The sequence below is a fragment of the Prionailurus viverrinus genome, chromosome A2 (genome assembly GCF_022837055.1).
Source record: "Prionailurus viverrinus isolate Anna chromosome A2, UM_Priviv_1.0, whole genome shotgun sequence".
NCBI classification, from domain to species: domain Eukaryota; kingdom Metazoa; phylum Chordata; class Mammalia; order Carnivora; family Felidae; genus Prionailurus; species Prionailurus viverrinus.
In genome coordinates, this window is record NC_062562.1 from 117,660,803 (window position 1) to 117,679,899 (window position 19,097).

The following is a 19,097-nucleotide window of genomic DNA, read 5'->3' on the forward strand; positions in this document are numbered from 1 at the left end:
GTTGGCCACATTCTGGAACAAATGAAAGGTGTGGGGTGAAGGGCAGCTAGTCAGTGTCCATGTGCTCTCTGTTCAGTTGCCCGAAGTTTCTGAATGACTCATTTGGGAAAAAAGTTGAGCAAATGCTCAGCAGGGCTGGCTGAGTCATCAGCTCCAAAAATTCCTCCAAAATATTGGTTACTGATCACAGCTACTGCTCTGCTTTTATTCTCCCTATCCTCTAGAGTTAATTGTGGGGTAGAAGAAAGAGGAAGAGGGAGGTGGTCTGGGAGAGAGGAGAGCATAACTGGAAGGCTGGTAGAAGATGAACTTCTATATTCAAGGTTTTTTCTGGCACGGAAGAGAGAATCGGGGCAAGTGAATAATTCTGGGTCTATCTTTTTTTTTTTTCCCCTCACTCCCCATCCCAAATCTCAAAAGTAGTTGAATTTGGAACTTATTGTAATTAGGGTCAAGGAGACCCCCAGATTTTTGTCACACCTGAGAACCTGTGGCAGCACTGTTCTTAACACAGGGCAAATTAGTACCACGAGACTCTAACTCCTCTCCCACGTGATCTGATTGCATCACCCTCTCTCCCTTTGGTCAGGCCTGTGAACAACAGTTGCTGAAGTGATTTTGATGCAAAGTGACATTTGCAGACTGTGGCCACCGACCAAAGAATCCGAGCTAGAGTATCCAACATTTTACAGGCTACAAAATCTAAGCTGGCCAACATTTATTGCTTGTGCTAGCAAATCGAGCCAAGTTTCCTAAGCCTACAGAGCAGACGCCTTGCTGCTGCTGATTTTACTATCAGCAAACAAAAGGGAAATAGGAAATAATACAGAACAGTTGAATGAGAGCACTTGCAAGAGTAATACAAATTCAGGTAATCTGAAGAGAGAGGGACTTTCTTTTTAATAAAACCCAAAAGGACGCAGTTTGCACAGAAATAAAATGAAAAAAAAAAAGTAATGTAGAAGAAGTTTTAGCAGAGTTTCTGCACTTGTCTCCCAGGATGGCAGTGATTTACATATTAAGGCAGCCACCAGGGAACTGTTAAAAACTCTCTAGGGAAATTTCCAGTGTGATGGATAGAACTTTAATATTAATATAGGATTCATCATGATAATGTAAGTCATAGATCTAAAGCTCCCTTCATCAATTGGATCAGCCCTTTCCCAGCCTATTATACAGGTGGTACATGCTTTAACTAGTGTCATATAACAGTCCTGGAGTCTTTCTTTATCTGTAGTGTCTGAAGTTCTGTTCACAGAAACAGTGACCCAGTGAGTCCATTCATCTTTTACTATGTTGTCTAGACTATCTGCATTTCTCCCCCCTTGTATTAATATTTACTACTTATTAAAATATACATAATTATACTTTTTTTTCACAAATAGAAAAAGCATAATTCAACACATACCTGCAGTGAGTATAAAGGGAAGATCTGATTATTAATCTATCTGTTGATCATTATACAAAGAAGAAAAGTGATTTCCGGGTTGCTATTTGGTCTAGTTATTTCAGACATAATTACCAATCATATGCATATGTATTATTCAGTCATTTTCCTCTGGGTTTTCAGGTCTTCTGACACTGACACCAAACAAAATGGTGGCATAGCCTCTCTAGAATTCTATAAGACAATGACAGCCTTCAGCAATGAGAATGATTGTAGTGTTGATAACAGTCATAATAAATGTTAAGATTTGTCTGCTGCTTTACCCAATAGGGATTTGAACATTCACTTGTGCAGCATACAATCACTTTTTCTTATCTTAGGCTAAAACACACATGAAAATAAATCCATTAGTACAGATTGTGAATATAAAGTGTATACACAGACAAGTAGACCCTCAAATTCTATCAAGAAAAGGGGGCTTTCCTGGGTGCCTGAGTGGCTCAGTCAGGTAAGCATCCGACTATGGCTCAGGTCATGATCTCACGGTTTGTGGGTTTGAGCCCTGCATCAGGCTCTGTGCTGACAGCTCAGAGCCCGGAGCCTGCTTCAGACTCTGTGTCTCCCTCTCTCTTTTCCCCTCCCCCACTCAAATTCTGTCTCTCTCTCAAAAAATAAATAAACATTAAAAATTTTTTTTTTATTAAAAAAAGAAAAGGGGTCTTTCCTTCAGCCTGGGAATCATTGAGCATTATGTCCCTCCTTTCTCGATTACTGTAATACTCACTAACTCCACTACACCCCAGTTCCATACCCATAGAGTAACCAGTGTTCACACTTGGGTGTATCATTTCATGTATTTTGTTGGCATAAATTTTGAGGGTGTAAAGGTTCTGAGAAGTCCTGCTGTAAAGAAAACTTACATGTTGTAGAATCCACAATTTCTTAAACTTTCTTTTGACCATGGAATCCTTTTTTTTTTTTTCCCCCTCTCAAATAAGGTCTATAAACACATTGAGAAATGCTGGCCTAATGGAGGTATTCATAAACTTGGCCTCTTCTAGTTTCAGGCTTTGATTTTCATTGGAAAATTTGCAATGAACTCCAACTTCTCCCTAAGTCCTGGCTCAGGTATCTCTTCCTCTGTGAAGGTTTTTCCACTTGCCCTAGAATAGGTATATAATTGTTCATTCCCTTTTGCCCCCTAACTCCACAGGATTTTTTTTGAGGGGGGGCAGTGTGGAAAATCTATGTTAATGTTTATAGATCATGAGCTAATCTATTTATTTTTTATTTTCTCCCTTCCAGTCCACAATATCCTTTATTTTAAGGAGTATGTTTTTATTCTCAGTGCCCTATAGAGTACCTGACTCATTGTATGAATTCAACAAATATCTGCTGGAGGAATGAATGAACAAGTAGAGTCTGGGAACTTAGGCAGAAAAATTATCTTTCTGGTGTGTTGGTATGTGATTAATGAATGAACCCTTTTGAGTTAAGTACTTTTCCCATTATAGTGACTAATTTCCATACAGTTGATTGGATTGAGACTGACTCAGATGTGAAATGGTTAATCATTTAGTCTGACAAAAATACAAGATTGACTGTTATTCCATCTGTTTTCCCCCTTATATAGACATGGGCGGTATATGTATAAAATTCTAGCACCCAGCCATAACAGAGACATTTTTCTTCTCTACCCACAATCAGTCCATAACTCAGAATTTCCCTATTTTTAACTGCTAAAAAAAAAAATGGAATTTGTAGATCTTTTCACCTTTCATTAAAAACCTAGCCTTATAGATTTAAAGAATGATAGATTTGACTATATTATGCCTATAAACTTTTTATTTGTAATATATATTTAAAAAATGTTTTTCCTGAGTTACTCTAGGTTTCAGGCTTACAAATTTTACTGTGGCTTAGGCATGTTTTCCTTCATTTTTTTTTCTCATTTTTTAAAAGATGTTACTAGAAGGAAGATAATAACCTCTCTCTCTGGTTCTACCCCACTCCAGGTCTACACCTGTGGAGTGACGAATGTTAACACTTTAGTGTATGTATCACTTCATGTATTTGGTTGGCATAAATTTGGGGGGGAGGTGAGGACCCAGGCAGGATAGAGGTTAAAAGGCTACATTTATAACATTCTTTTCTACATTTCCTAGATCTCTTAAAAAAATTTTTTTTTAATGTTTATTCAGTTTCCAGAGACAGAAAGAGATAGGGTGCCAGAGGGGAAGGTGCAGAGAGAGGGAGACACAGAATCTGAAGGAGGCCTCAGGCTCTGAGCTGTCAGCACAGAGCCCAACGTGGAGCTTGAACTCATGAACTGTGAGATCATGACCTGAGCTGAAGTCAGACACTTAACTTACTGAACTACCCAGGCGCCCCTCCTTAATCTCTTTTGAAGATGGTTCACATAGCCTCAGCCTGGTAAGGACATTAAGAAGAATTAATATGCCCAAGAAACTTAATTATGTTTCCGTCATGGAGAATAGCCTGGAAAATTAGCTAAGGTTAAGTCGGCTCATTCTACGATGTTGTCAGAATGTAAAAAAGAGGCAGAACACTTGATTGGAAGAGGAGGAAAACAGGTTGTTAGACTGGGATCAGGAGCACCCACTATTGGTCTCCCTTCCCCTTCCCTTAATTTTTTTTTTTTTTTTTGGAATAAAGCCTATCACAGCAGATAAGTGACACTCATGGGTACCCCTGGCACCCTGGAAAGACCTAAAACAAAATTAAAAGTGATGACAGTAGTTAGGGGATAGGCGATGGGAGGGAGGAGAGGAAGGGGAGAGTGAGACTATGATGTAATGGGAAAAACACTTAATTTAGAAAGCAGATTTCAAAAAGCAAAAAGCACTCTAGTTTGAAAGCACTCAATTTAGAAAATTCTAGTTTCTGGCTTCTGTGTAACCTTGGGCAAATACCTAAGTTAGTTCTTGGGCAAATACCTAAGTTAGTTTCTTCACAGAAAAGTTCGTGGATTGCCGGATGATCACTAGGGACTCTTTACCTCTAAAAGTCAACGTTGAGGGATGCCTGGGTGGCTCAGTAGGTTAAGTGTTTGAGTTCAGCTCAGGTCATGATCTGGTTCTTGAGTTTGAGACCCGCATCAGGCTCTGTGCTGACAGTGAGGAGCTTGGAGCCTGCTTCAGATTCTGTGTCTTCCTTGCCCTCTGCCCCTCCCCCACTTATGCTCTGTCTCTCTCTCAAAAATAAATATTTAAAACAAACAAATAAAAGTCAATGTTGATGATATGAGATAAACAGAGCTGGAGAGAAGAAAAAGATATACATGTATGTGATTAATAAGGTCACCCAAGTCAGATGCCCCAGAACTTGTCTGCTCAGGAGTAATTCCTGCTTCCTCAAATAAGGGGGACAATTGATTAAATCTAGAAGTTTCTGTTCATTAGCTGGGGTCAAGATGAGAATCTGGCTAATATTAGAAACATGTTGTATAAGCTGTTTTATATATAACCCCTGCTAGGAAGCCAAAAGATGGTGGGCAGTAGATAGAGTCCTTGTTAACCAGGTAAGTCTTGCACCTGCAGGTTTACCCCAGGAAACCAAGCATGGAAATGGTGGCTGGATCCTCATGGAAATGGTGGCTGGATCCTCAAACTTTCATCATTAGATCGGGCAATTTTTGACAGAGCACAAACTTCTTGGCTAAGAACCAAAGGTTCTTGGGAACCAATCTCTGTAGCAGGTGTTAATCTCAAGATTGTTTGAAGGCCAAAGCAAAGAGAATGGTTTCCCATTTTCATAACTGCTCTGATGTTTGAGTTCCAAAGGTGCTTTAGAAACAGAGCTCAGACTTGGACCCTTGACCATCAGAGTTCTCCCAGTAGGCCATTTCAGGGTAAGCTTGGGGACAGTCAACTGTGGAATGTTAGGAGAGGAGAGAATAAGTTTCCAGGGCTGTGTGCTAACAGCAACTAACAGTTGATTCCCCAGAAAGTAGTTCTGTGAAGGCATTCTTATTTTTACATATGGCAGAGCTGAAAAAGGGGTTATTCAGCAATTGCAACATTTTTTGTTTTATGTGCCTCTGAAGGCAAGATATGTTTTGTCCTCCATCAAGTCTTAAAAAATATTTATCCTGGCATCTTCCCATTTTTCTTTCCACATGGAAACTCTGATATTTTTAAGACTAGATGTGAAATCATTCCTAGGTATGCACATTATATGGAGATCTTAGAAAAACTTTTAAGGAAAATGAATATAAGACGGTATTTCTTTTTATGTACCAGACATTACAAACCGTTCTTTTGTTAGGCTTTTCTTGATGAGCAAGATGTAATAAAATGATGTATATTCTCACCCTGTAGCAGATACACTTTATCTAGTGGGACAAAATATTAAGAGCAGCAAGGAAGGTTAAAAAAAAGTGGGGGCCATTTGAAAAAATGTCCTCATGATAGCATCGTGAAAGCAATGCTATCTTCTGGTTAAATAAAGCATGAACAATAATTTTGGGCTTGGTATGTTCTTCAATTATGCATTTGATTTTGGTAATAAAAGACGCGTGTTTTTCAATAACGTTTGGAATTTAAATACACTGTTCCTTTTTTCCAGTCTTCAGGAGAGCACTTACCAATGCAAAAGCTACCTCTAACCCATTCTTGTCCATTAAAAATTAAATGCTTCTACAGTAAATTATTAAAAGAGCTAGGTTGGCTGCAAATCATCAAAGGTACCATAAACCATTATGCAAGCAAGCGAGAAGTCTGATTAAATCTAAGGGATCAGAAGGCATACACATCCCTCGATATCCATCGCAAATTCTAAACTACAAAAGCAACCATAAAATGCTACATTAAATTACTTTTAAAAACTCTTTCAGGATTTTCAAAACTCAACTGTAACTTGCCTTTTCAATTAAGTATGAACTAAGAACCTTTACTGCAAAGCACAGATAAACTACCATTTAGAGGTTATTTCCACTTTCTTTAAACCTGCAGCAAAATTAGCCTCATTTTTCAACTGATATCACTCACTTAATGGAATTGAGGAATTCTAACAGTGTTTGCCCAAAAACTAGTTATTAATTAAGTCCTGTTTCCCCAAAGTGTCTTTATTATCTTTTGATTATATTGGAAAAGAAATTGATGGGCCCTGAATGTTGCAAAATCATGTTGAAAATGTTGGAAGTATTTAAACAAGATACATTTAAAGAGAGAAAAAAAATAACTCATGGTTTTGGTTTAAATGAGATAATATATAACAAATGTAAGATGCCTAGCTTAGTGCCTGGCATATAGGAGATCCTCAATAAATAGAGGTTTTTCTTGTTGTTAGGCCCATTTTTCATTTGAGTAACTCAGGCTCCACCATGGCTAACTTGTCCAGTGCTCCCTGGATGGTGTGAGCCCAGCACTGATTGATTCTGAAGCGCATGCTCTTCTCTCTTTCACCCCAGTGTTATGGCCTTTTTAGCACCTGCCTGTTCAGGCAACCATTGGGCCACTCATGTATGCATAAAATGGTCTACTGAAACAACTCCTCAACAAATATAAAAGATCCGGGAGAGACAGAAATATAAACACCTAGGTAACATTGGCCAAATTATGATAACTGGGGAGAAGAGGAACAACAGCCAGAATAAGCATTTACATTTGGGTTTAGAGCAGGATCTGCTCCGAGGTCTCCCACGCATTGTTCTCGTCAGCCAAATGTGGTGAGGAGAAATAATTTTGCAGTTTAGCTGGGATTGGTTTGGGTGGCTAGTGAATCTGAATGAGTAAGTGAAAAGCAGACATTAGGGCTAAACAAGTGTCAATTGAGTTCATCTGTCAGCGGTTCACAAACTCTAGTGTACATCTGAATCCCCTGGAGAGCTTATTAAGACACAGATGGAAGGGGGCAACCCCAGAGTTTCTCCTTCTGTAGGTCTGGGGCAGGTCCCAAGGTTTTGTCTTTCTAACCAGCTGGCAGGTGATGCCAACACTGCCGGTTGAAGGCCCTTATGTGGGAACCACTGACTTAGGTTATCTCATTTAATTGTTACCACACTGTGATGTAGGTGTTATTAGCCCCATCTTACAGATGAGAAAACAGAGGAGTCGTGAGTTTGGGAAACTTGTCAGAGTAACAGTTTATCTCCTGGTTAAAGAGAAGCTGGGAAATTGCCTTCAAAGAATCTTCAGATTTTCTGAATCACTATGGCAGGTGAGAGAAATGTGAGACTATAGCTTTTCATTCCTACTCTCCTGTCACCCTCTGGAGGCAAGGAGGGTATTGGAATGAGACAAAAACTGTCATTGATACATGCCCAGTACTGAATGGTCTACAGATGACAATGAAAACTGAAGCCATTCTTTCTGAGATCCTTAAGCATCCTTAGATGCTTAAAGGATCCTGAGATCCTTTAGATGGAGAAGCTGCAGCATGGAAAGGCTTAATGATTTGTTGGGTTATACGGAATATATGAGTGGTGGCATTGGGATATCATAGGACCTGAAACCTAATCAAGATTTAATTACAAGAGGAAAAATTTGCAGCTTTTGTTTGCCATCTTGATTGGTATTTGCTATGTCCACATCCAAAAAATGACTGAATACAGAGGCAACATAATGAGATGGGATAGGTAATAAAACAGGACCCAGAATTCATTTATATGTCCTATATTTATTGACTATCTTTCACATGCTAGGCAGTGTTATAGGTGCTGGGGCTAAAAGGGTAAATAAGATAGATGAAATTTTTCTTTTAGCATTTTAAAGGCAGTAAGACAATTAATGAAGTAAAAAAAAAGAGAGAGAGAGAGATCCAGGAAATTTAAGGAGTAATAAATACTGTTAAGAAAATTAAAGTCAGGTAATGTCAGAGAAAATGACCATAGACTGAGAAATTTATAAACATGGGTTTAATGGTTTACTAAAGATTCAGAAAGAAATGTGGAGGATTGACTACCAGTCAGAGGCTGGGACTATCATACTCTGGTTCTCAACATTTCAGTTTTATGGGTTCTCTTTTATCCATGAGTATAACTCAAGATTTCCCTTCCAAACTTCACCAGAAATTATCTTAGGATCCTCAGATGAGGGAGGTTCTTGTATTACATGCAGATAAACTGCAACTATGCATATCTAACAAAAGATTCAGGTATGCATTTCAAAGACAAGGGCAACAATCATAGTAACAATTGATTCAAACAACAATTATCAGTGGATGGTCCAGCTAGTGTGTGTGCACATCTTTTCCCAACTTTCACGTGAGTGCTGTCACAGTGGTGGCTTGAAGTCAGCCATGAGGTAGTATTTAAATCAGGAAATTGGCAAATGATGCAATGCAGACCTCTGAAAATTACTACCTTTTTCCCTTTTTCCCAGAGGGCTTGTTGTTATTGGGAAAAACCCCTCCATAAGTCTCTCATGCTTCTACATATCTTGTTTTGTATGCCAAGAATGTAAGGCCTGATCTCTCTTTAACAGGCTGTTTCACAGGGTTGCATCTGAGCAATTTTGAAGATTAAGGTAATGTCTCTCTCCGGGACAAAAGGTAGGCTTGCTTACTGCTTGCTGTAAAATTGGTAGATTCTTGAAGATAAGTGTTTCTTTCCTACAGTGCAGCACACTGAATATGCAGGTCTCCATCTGGGTCCTCCTTGTTGTCCCCATGGGACCTGGGGGTAAGGGGAACCAATGTAAGCACACTGAAGCTCATGATGCTCACGATGCTTATTGTACTGTGAGTAGCCGGTCCATGGTCTGTGATACAAGTGTCTTGGGTTTTCTACAAGCATCCATGAAACAGTAATAGGCTAACTTCATAGCTTATAAAAGTGGGGTAAAGTCAAATTGCAACTTTGACTGTTCTGGAGACCAGGTTGGGATGCTCACAGAAACACGACCTTCTGGAAGAGGAAGGTTTCAGGAACCAGGTTCAGAGAGATGAGAACATTTTCTGTGATCTGGTAGTGAGTATTCTTGCCCAAGTCGTGGGGAGGAGGGGTATGTGTGGAAGGTGTGAGTGGAAGAGGGGTTTCCTACTGTCCTGTTAATGAACACAAGTTGAATTAATGCTTATAAGCCGAACAACGAAAAGTAGGACTAAACGAACTACCCAAATGGTGCCTGACTGTTGCTTATTCTTTCATCTTCACGGGCAGAGGAAGGGATATTACCACAACAACGGGCGAGCAGGCTCCATGGCCCCAGCTGAAAGGCAGTTATGTCTATGGCTGTTGAGCCAGGAGTCCCCCAGACCAAGCGATTGGTGTTAGTAATGAGGACCTTGCTATTTAAATAGAACTTTGGGTGAACCAAAAACATTGGTTTGGATGAATTGAAAGCATTGGTTAAGCCATAAGCAGGAGGCCACTCAGAAAGAAAAGCGAACCCAACACCTTGCCTGATATCACAGAGGCACTGCGCTCATCTCCATGGCCCTCTTCACAGCTTGACTTGGTTTGTAAGAAGATGGAACGCTAGGCACAGGGGTCACCAAAGGCCCCAAAGGTCCTCAGAAAGCATGGTGGAACCATAGTGGTTTGTGTTCTGGGGAAGAAAGAAAAGGGATCCGGGGTCCTGGTGCTTGCTGGACAACGGGAAGTGTCTTAGGGAGGAAGTAGTGCTGTGCTTAGGCTCTGATCCTCGGGTAAAGGATTGAAAGGGGAGGAAAAGCCTAGCAATAAACTTCTCTTTCTGCTGCCCCTGCCATCCTACCATAGCCCAGATTCTCCTACCATGCTTTATTTCTCACCTGCTCACCTGGGAAATAGCATGATCTGGTATCTTGTGTAGACTCTGATGTGCATCAGACTCCTTGGTGCCTGAATTCAACTTTGGGGATTTGGGCACAGTTCAAAGTGGGGAAGAGAAGCTCAAGTGGCCTACTGCGTGGGACTTCTGGGCCACTTCAGTCTACTATTATTGTGGTTTCCGCTATTGAATGCATAATTGGCAATGATGTTTTATATGCTTGTACTGTAAATGCCCATAAATGTCAGGGAATTTTCCTATTCAGGGGCTACCACATGTACTGGCCCCTCCTAGCTGGTCCAACAGGAACAATATATAAACTCAGATGGAAAAAAGGACATCCCAGCTTTAGTTAAGGGTATAATGATTGCCAGAGGACTAGGAGAGGCAGTACTTTTCAGTACAGTAGACCATTTCTGACAGCCACCAACTGGCTGCCCCAACCTTTTTTAAGGCCGCTGATAATCTGCTACTAAGCTCTTGTTGAAACTGAAAGTCTTATTGATGGAGGGACTCTAGGGTGTACCCATTTGGGGATGAGTCAAAATGGACTCAACAAAACAAGATGGAAGTGTCCAATAAGTCTGCCTTGTCAAGTGGAAATGGTATATTTAAGATAGTAGGTCTGAGTTTTTCATGAGTTTTACATGAAGAAGCGCCAGTCGTCTCTTTGGGAGGAACTGTATCCCAATTTTACCCCCTATCTCACTGCTGGCACCTTAACCAAATAATAGAAGTTAGCATCACCAGGAATTGGACAAATGGAAATTGCATGCTATCTGAAAAAATGCAATGGGAGAAGCACAACATATGTGACATTCTAGTCAAAAATATATACCATGAATCCAGTCTTGAAGAAACATGGCACAAACCCATATGGAGAGACATACTACAAAATAACTAGTCTGTATTCTTTCAGATGTCAAGGTGATGAAAGACAAAGACATACTGAGGAATTATTCTGTGTTAAAGAAGATTCAAGGAGACTCATGATCCTAGACTGGATTTTTGAGTAGTACATTTTTTTTCTATGAAAGACATTATTAGGACAATTGATGGCAATTAAATAAGATCCGTATATTGCATAATAGCTAGGTATCAATATTAATTTTATAGACTTTAATAACTGTACTGTGGTTATGTAACAACAGGTCTTCGTTTTTTGATAGAAATACAGTCAAGTATTTGTGTCTGTAACTTTCTCCCAAACGAGTTGAAGGGACACACACTCACACGCGTGTGCGCGTGTACACACACACTTACATGCACACATATAGAATGATAAATGCGTTACAGCGTTAACATTTGGTGAATCTGAATCAAGAGTATATGGAGATTATTTGTGCTGTTATTGAAGCTCTTCTAAAAGTTTGAAACTATTTCAAAATCAAGTTTAAAAAGAAATGAGGACTCATAACTGACAAGGTGATACTCATACTGATGGAAGATTTAGGCATAGTTTAAGAAGAAAGGGGACCACAGTATTCTTTTTTTTTTTTTTTTAAATTTTTTTTTTCAACGTTTATTTATTTTTGGGACAGAGAGAGACAGAGCATGAACGGGGGAGGGGCAGAGAGAGAGGGAGACACAGAATCGGAAACAGGCTCCAGGCTCTGAGCCATCAGCCCAGAGCCCGACGCGGGGCTCGAACTCACGGACCGCAAGATCGTGACCTGGCTGAAGTCGGACGCTTAACCGACTGCGCCACCCAGGCGCCCCGGGACCACAGTATTCTTGGTCTTCTGGGGAGTGGGAAGATTTTTAAGGAATAAAACATTAATGATATTTGTATTCAGGGGCGCCTGGGTGATTCAGGTGGTTAAGCGTCCGATTTCAACTCAGGTTGGTGATTTCGAGCCCTGCATCAGGCTCTGTGCTGACAGCTCAGAGCCTGGAGCCTGCTTTGGATTCTGTCTCACTCTCTCTCTGCCACCCTCCCACTCTCCCTCCTTCTCTCTCTCTCTCTCTCTCTCTCTCTCTTTCTCTCTCAAAAATGAACAAACATTAAAACAATTTAACAAATATTTTTATTTGTTGAGTTTTTAACTTTTAGAATATTTAACAAAGAGTTTGATTATGGAGGGGCTCATTTTTAAAAAATGTTTTATTTATTTACTTTGTGTGTGTGTGTGTGAGAAAGAGCGACTGAGGGAGGGGCAGAGAGAGAGGGAGAGGGAGAGAATCCTAAGCAGGTTCTGCACTGTCAGCTCAGATCACGACATGGGGCTTGAACCCATGAACCATGAGATCATTACCTGAGCTGAAATCAAGAGTCAGACACTTAACCAACTGAGCCATCCAGGTGCCCTGGAGGGGCTGATTTATCAGCTGTGGGAAGGAGGTTTTAGAGGCTTTAACTAGGATGATTGAGCAAAGCCTCCTTGATGTGAGTCCCAAAGGATGAGCAGACAGCTTTGCACAGATGTGGGGACAGTGACAAACTAAAAGAGCCAAGGGGCTCTTTGGGTAAGATCTTGGTGTGTGTGCAAGACTCTGCAAGAAGACCACTGAGGCTACAACACCTACACGCTACTCCTAATTTGTAATAGCTCAACTTTGACCAAGTCATTTTACCAATTGTGATGTTACTTTCTTCATCTCTGGTATAGCCCAATCTGTCAGTACATTATAGTTCCTGATAAATATATATTGACTGAATGAGTGGATGAATAAATTAATCTGAAACAAGGGCAAGCTAGGATTATCTCTAAAGACCCTATAGCTCCAAACTTTTATGATTCATGTAATATTTACGGAATGCAGAATGCCTGCCATGGTGTCAAATGTTTGAAGTTGGAGGAAGATGGCATGAAAAATGCACTGTTCCTGCTTTTGCCACATTTATAGTCCAGGAAACAGGCATCCAGAAAAAGTGATGCAGAATTTGGCACCAAAATAAATTTACACAGTAGTCAGCTCTTCTCTGCTTTTAATAGGTGTATTTGTCCTCTTGGTATAAGTGAGTTTGTGTGCGTTATTCTAGATTTGAAGATGTGTACAGGAAGATTCAGAACAAAATACACTTCCGACTGCTTTTTAGGTGAGGAGATCAAATTCTACATTTCTTCAATGTAGGCAAACTTTTTGGTTGAACCAGTGTGGGCTTGGTGGCTACGGGAAAGAATTGTCTCTGCAGTGAGAGAGCATTTAGTTCTTTTTTCACCAGACCTGCAAAATACTGCTACTAATAATCACCTAAAGAAGGTTACTGCGTTCCAGGCCCTGGACCTGGCATTTATATCTATTACAAACCCCTCAACCATGCTGCCAGACAGATGTTATTATGTAGAGATGAAAAGAAAATGTTCAAAGATGTTAAGATTCTTGCCCAAGGTTCAGAGGTAGTAAGAAGCAGATTCAGGGTTCAAACCTAGATTTTTCTGATGCCACTGCACACACCTTTTCCATGACACCTTTTAATTGCTTCCTAGGCAATTAAAAATGTTGCTAGTGGTTCTGGCCCCTCATTACTCAAAGGTGCTGCAGTTCTTAGAAGAGTGCCTCCGGAGTCAGCCTGCAGCAGCAGATATGAGCATATGGCAGATGCTAGGGAGGTGAGTTGACCTGCTGTGTGATGTGATCTCCAATGAATCGATGAATCGTTGACTCCCTTTTTGCACAGGGCTTCAGTCCCGTGAGTGTAGGGCACTGTGTTGTGTTGGGTAGAGTGAAAGCAGATCGCTTGGAACAAAGAAGCCCTACAATACAGTGCTGAAGGAACAAAGAACTTTATTCTCATTCCAAGAGCAGCCCAGCACGGGTAGGTGGGCCCATTCGCACTGTGCAATCATTTAGTGTCCCTTCTGCCTTGTTTCTTCCCACCTCTTAGGGCAGTGTCCTCCTCTACATCATAGAAGCTAGTTTGCAGGCACATCCGTGTTCCAGCTGTTGAGAATGGGTAAGAAAGTACCTGAGCACATGTTTTAAGACCTAGCTGTAGAAGTGGCACATATCTCTTCCACTTCGTATTCCTGATGGGGAGAACTGAGTCACAGATAGGACCATGCTCAGTTGCCCAGGAGGGAGTTCAGGGCAGGGTGGCTGGCTATATGCTTAGCTAAAACTCTATTATATGGAAGAAGAAAGGAAACAATTTTGGTGACCAGCCATAAATCTTTGCCATGAGTACGCTGTGTAAATCTCTATCATAATATTTGTAGCATAGTTTTATTTATTTATCTTCCCCCACTAGCCTGTGAGCTCAGTGAGGACCAAGGACTGTGCTTTCACTTCTGAGCCCTCAGGACCTAGCTCACTGCCCCTCACGTATGAAGCACTCATTATATTTGTGTTGAAGAATGAATGAGCCAAATTGAGTGTAGGTCTGGGGGGGGGGTACGGTAAGAGAAGGGCAAAGATGAGCGCTACTTTTATTGCTCAGTTCAGAAAGCAAAACTGAGCCTACCTAGGGCACGGTATGCCAAGTGTGCATGAGGCATTTGATGAAAAGCTTTGCCATGAAAAGAATGAAGTAATTCAGCTAAAAGAAAAACAAAGGCAAAATTCAAATGTGACACTCTGCAGCTCAGCTCAGAAGAAACAATTGCCCAATTGTCACCAGGTGACCTCACTTTTCTTTATAGTCATCAGCATGGGAAGATATAAAACAGGTGAACCTGTGAGTTTACACAACTTTTAAACAGAGGCAGAGGATGTAAAAGGAGTTTTGAAACGTATGGGAGGAGCTGCATATACAAAACCTGGCTTTGCAGCCACAGGGTGAGATCAGAGCAGGGGCCAGGGATGTACATTCTTTGTAGACCTCACCCTGCATTCCTTGTAGAAGGAGGGCTTCCAGCTGGACTAAGTCGGCAGAACCAAGCAGGGCTACCCATCTTGGGCTCCTGGAGACAAGAACAGATGGCAGATAGGCAAAGCAAATTAATCAAGCCACCAAATGCTCTCTGATTTGGTTTTCAAATTCACTAGGCTAGTTATACACGACCACTGCTGTTATTGTGCATCATATCTACTTGACAGTATTGTCCAGTCCCTAGATTTCTGTCACTGGCTCAAACTAAAGAACATGTGTGTTGTGTTCCAATTGGTACTCCCCCCAGTTCAAGGGAATTCTGGGGCTAAAAAACCCAATATGCAGCAATTCACGTGCAAAGCCTTCCATGGGAGCTATTTCTATTCTAGCCTAAAAGGGCAAAGAATTGAACTCAGTCTTTTTGAACCACAGGTTTTGAAAAAGTTCCATGTAACAAGATATCCTGTTAGGATTCTTGTCCATCTGTCTGGAGGGGTCAGTCATGACTTTTAAGATCTCTTCCTATCCTTCCGGTCTCTTCCCACAGTCCATGTGAGAACCTGGCTTATTACAGAGCGGACTATGTAACAGTCTAACCACCCATCCATCTCCTGTGGTACCTACTGCTTTTGGCAGTAAGTAGTCAGCCGCATGTCAATATGCTACCGAATTCCACAGGCAGCGCTTGTCTACACAGATAAGTGTAGGGTATTTGTTCTGCTCGTACAGCATTTGGATGTGTTGTGTCACTCCTATAGGATATTTTTAAGATAAAAACAACAACAACAACATAGCCTTCTGGGACGAACTGTCTAGAGGGCAATCTGGTTATAGGCAGGGAGATAAGGAGATGGGTAAAATCAGGGTATGGGACTGGCCATGATGGGCTCATCTCTAAGGACTATAAAAAATATCCTAGAGACATTTTATGGTACATTCAGACAAAGAGACCTCAAGGCAGTGTGGCACAGTGGGCTGAGAGTTAGAAGACCTGGGTTCGGGCTCCACCTCCGCTACTACCTCCTGTCACCTGTCTGGAGCAGTTTCCTTTTTGTAAGATGAGAGGGTAGGACTACCTAATCAATCCTTACTGGGCCATATTTGCCTGGTGTGGCAGGCCTAAGCCAAAATTCATGAGGATGGAGAAGGACAAAGAAGATGAATTGCAGACAGGGTCAACTCTGGGAACCCCATTTTTGCTCATCAAAGGATGTATTTGACACAGACTTGGCTGGCAAAACCTTAATCAGAACGTTTTGTTTGCTACCAGGAGAGTGAAAACCAGGAAAACAGTTGCCACATATTTCTGAATCAGGGCTGGTGTTGAGATGAATCATAATACATTATTTTGTTTATATACCACTTTTCAGTTTATAAAGTGCTTTTAAGCCTTGCTCTTTGGCGGCAAATGGAAATTATTAATTCATTCTAGAGATAAAGTTGTGTAGGTTCTGAAACCTACCAGCAAAGGGTAGACAGGTTAGGACTAATGATGTAATTTAGAAGGCCAAAGCTCTCCTCATCTGTCCCAGAAAATGTCCGTTAGCGTTGCCAAAGTACAAGAAGTGCCTATTAATTAAACCTTTAGCACGGGCTAGTGATCAGACCAAATTGGTTAGCTTTCATCTAATGAATGGCAAAATCCTCAAAAAGTCAAGCAGAAATGAGATAACATTTTGTTGGACGGGAAGGTGGAGGGAAAGATCTAGATGCTCGTATAGTGCTCATGTGAGTAAGATAAGTCGAGGTGGGAGATTCAAGGGAGACCCAGGGGCAGTGTGAGTGCACTGATGAAGCTTCAGTGCTGAGGCTGGGAGAGGGCTGCTTTGGGAAGGTAGGTACAGGGGAAGAAGTAGGTTTACGACACATGGATTTTGATACTTTTAGTTATTCCATGGTTTTGTGTAAGGTAGGCCCTGCCTGGAATACTGCATTTAGCACAAAGAAGGAAAACAGAGTAAATACTTGGAAGGGAGATTCTTAAATGTTAGCATGGATAAGAATGGCCTCAATTTCTGCTTATACATTTATATTCCAAGGCTCTACCTCCGGGATTCTGAGTATATAGGTCTGGGATGCTGCCTAGGAACCTGCATTTTCAAATGATCATGCTAGACGATTCTGATTCAGTGGATTGATTATTACACTTAGATAAGTACTCTTCAGGATTTTCATGCAAATGGACATGTGTTATAATATTTGGGTAGTATTTAGGTCTTCCCTTATCTATAGGTATTTTGTGTACGGTGTGTTATTGCTCCTGGGAGGGAGCAGTGCCAGCCAAATCTAGAGGCAATGGGCAGATGCTCTATGGCACTTATACAGCTGCTATGAAAGAGGCACTTCCCCACCACAATCCTGTGCCCAGTCCTTGGATTGAGAGGGTTGTGGAGAGCTCCTTCTGCATTTCAACAAAGATACAGCTTAACTACTTGTCATGCTTTCTGCCTCTGAGGCAGATTATGAAGTAGTTAGGGGGCTTCTTGGTGTGACTGGAAGGGAGTGGAAGCTAGAGAATAAATAGGGAAAGTTAGCAGGAACCCAAGCCTCAAATACATCCATTAGAGAATGGAAAGAGCTGGCCAACGTTGAGTTATGGGGCCATAATTCCACCTCAGGATTCTGGCAATGGCATAAGCCATTTGAATTCTTCATTGTTAGTTTATGAACACTTCACCCTCCCCACTCCCACCCCCCCTCCTGCCTTGGAAGATTAATAGCTTTGTAAATTACATTGTATTAAAATATATGTATTATATCTCAACATGAGGCTTTCATATGGGTCTGAAAGTGCCCTCAGCTTATATGGCCTTGGGTAACATGTCTCACTCTGTGCACTAATGCAGTTTCAGTTTTGTTAAATAAAAAAGGGACTTCCAGACTGACATTAACTCCACAAAGGCTGTGGGCCTCGTGTCAGACCATTCTGGGCTGGGAAACAGCAAAATGCAAAAGCATGAAGGCAAGAAACACAGGGGCATTTGAGGACACGCAGGAAGAGAAAAGTGGCTGGAAGTGGAGACCTTGAGTAGGTTGAGATTATTTGTGTGTGTGTGTGTGTGTGTGTGTGTGTGTGTGTGTGAGAGAGAGAGAGAGAGAGAGAGAGAGAGATCCTGAATGTACAAGGTATTTAGACTTTGAAGGCAATATACCTTTGAAGTCATACCTTCGAAGGTATATTTGAAGAAATATACCTTTGAAGATTTCTGTGTAGGGAGGTGGACTGATGAAAATAATATCCAGGATGGATTGGTTGCTCAGGTCCTTGGGATGACAGGCTGGTTGGAATAGGGCCATGATGAGAATGAGCAGCTTTAGTTTGCAGCCACATTTGCATAATGGCATTGTTTTTAATTACCTATGTTGTGTGTGTTTGGGTGGCTTGCTGATTTGCTGGTGGACATGATGGGTAAGGTGCCCTTCTGCTTTTCTTTGAAGTGGGCAGAGAAACCCACATTGCCTTCCTGCCCCGTGATTCTATATGAAGGTGTACCTGTGTCCAGATTTCTTAGTTTTCATACAAACATATTACAATCATCATAATTCAGGGACAGGGTGAAGGCCAGTGAAACCTGTGTTTCCTGATTTCTCATTCAGTATCTTCTAAGCTCTCTAGATGTCATGGTATTACCTCTTAAGGTGATTATTATTTATTTATCGAAACAACATTGTCTAAATTCCTTAAATAAGAATCCAAATTCTCTCCGCGGAAGGTCTGCATCAGTTTTAGCCCTCATGGCTGGGCTGCTAAATAATAATACTGTGCAAGGTTCTGGAAGGCAAGGAGGAGGGAAGAAGTAGATGCGAATAAAAAGAAAGATAGAAGGAAGGAGAACAACAATAAAAGGGGGAAGGAGGACAGAGGGGAGAGAAGCAGTAAAAAGCAGCTCAAAGGTAGGAGGGTGGTCAAGGGCATGGGTTGCTACAAATACCCTCCTGCTGACCTAGAGCAAGAAGGAGGCATCTGGGGAAGAAAGAGCAGCCCCTCACTTTTACCACGTGGGGGCAGACTCTGCTTACAGGAAAGAGACTTCAAGAGAACAACTTTCCAAGTCAGCCCGGTGAAAGCCTTCCTCCTGGTTCAGAGAGGATTCAGTATTGACCTGATCAGTCGTTCCCCATGACCCTTGGTTTCCTGGGTAATTACAACCCTATCTCTGGGCACAATGCCTGGGTAATTAAAGAGACAAAAAAGCCAACTTTGCTCAAACTCAGATTTTCACCTAATGTGGAATATGGAATA

The 19,097-nt window shown here is 41.3% G+C and overlaps 1 long non-coding RNA gene across 1 annotated transcript in view; it reads right to left on the bottom strand.

Annotated features, from left to right (window-relative positions):
- Positions 1–14,889: 14,889 nt before the first annotated feature.
- The window catches only part of LOC125160635 (uncharacterized), a 43,340-nt gene continuing 39,132 nt past the window's right edge, over positions 14,890–19,097 (bottom strand). The window contains exon 4 of the long non-coding RNA XR_007150322.1: positions 14,890–14,945. This is a non-coding gene — a long non-coding RNA (uncharacterized LOC125160635). The remainder of the gene's footprint in view (positions 14,946–19,097) is intronic.